We start from the raw sequence: 1,009 nt of genomic DNA on the forward strand, positions 1-1,009 counted from the left end.
GTAAAAATGACAGGCCATTTCACATCTTTTATCTCGAGGAAACAACTGGATTCACCAATAATATCATTATCACTATCACCACTTAACGTCCCTGATGGTAATGATGATGATGATAATGCTGATGATACAATAGAACACATGGTATGACTGACAAATATCAAGGAGAGATGTTTGTAGAGGTCACAGCCCATGGATTTAGGAAAGTGCTGAAGGAGACCAAACTCAACATTAAAATCATTGAAAAACCAGGGAGCTCCATCAGATCACAGTTATGCATGATGTACCCCTTCAAGAATACTACATGCACCAATGAGAACTGCATGGTATGTAAGATTAACCCTGACTGTAACTGTAGAACTAGAAATGTAGTCTACAGCATAAGGTGCATAGAGGGTGCTTGTAAAGACAGGAACATGACATACCTTGGTGAGACGTCTAGAAGCATTGCAGAGAGATTAAATGAATATTTAAGACAATATGACAACAAAAACAGTTTTCCATGCTCTACCAACATACCAATGCACACACATGTAGAGGGGACAAACAAGGACAGACAAAGGAATTAAGTCAATTACATCGATCCAGTGCATAACTGGTACTTATTTGATTGACCCCGAAACGATGAAAGGCAAAGTTGACCTCATCAGAATTTGAATTCAGAACATAACGGCACATGATATACAGCTAAGCATTTCGCCCAGTGTGCTAATGATTCTACCAGCTCGCCGCAAGTTTCTTGCTTAACTGTCAACTCAAAAGAGTGCAGTGTTATATAATTGGGCTGTTACCTGACATCCTGTTGAACCTTCAGTGTGAAACCAACTGGTAAGATCAGTTATAATGGATATATAATACTGTACAGTTTGATTAATAATGATAATATATATATATATATATATATATATATATATATATAGAGAGAGAGAGAGAGAGAGAGAGAGAGAGAGAAAAGGAGACAGACAGACAAACTGATATAAACTCTTCAATAACAATTAAAATACTGTAGTTC

The sequence above is a fragment of the Octopus sinensis genome, linkage group LG6 (assembly GCF_006345805.1).
Source record: "Octopus sinensis linkage group LG6, ASM634580v1, whole genome shotgun sequence".
In the NCBI taxonomy this organism is placed as follows: Eukaryota; Metazoa; Mollusca; class Cephalopoda; order Octopoda; family Octopodidae; genus Octopus; species Octopus sinensis.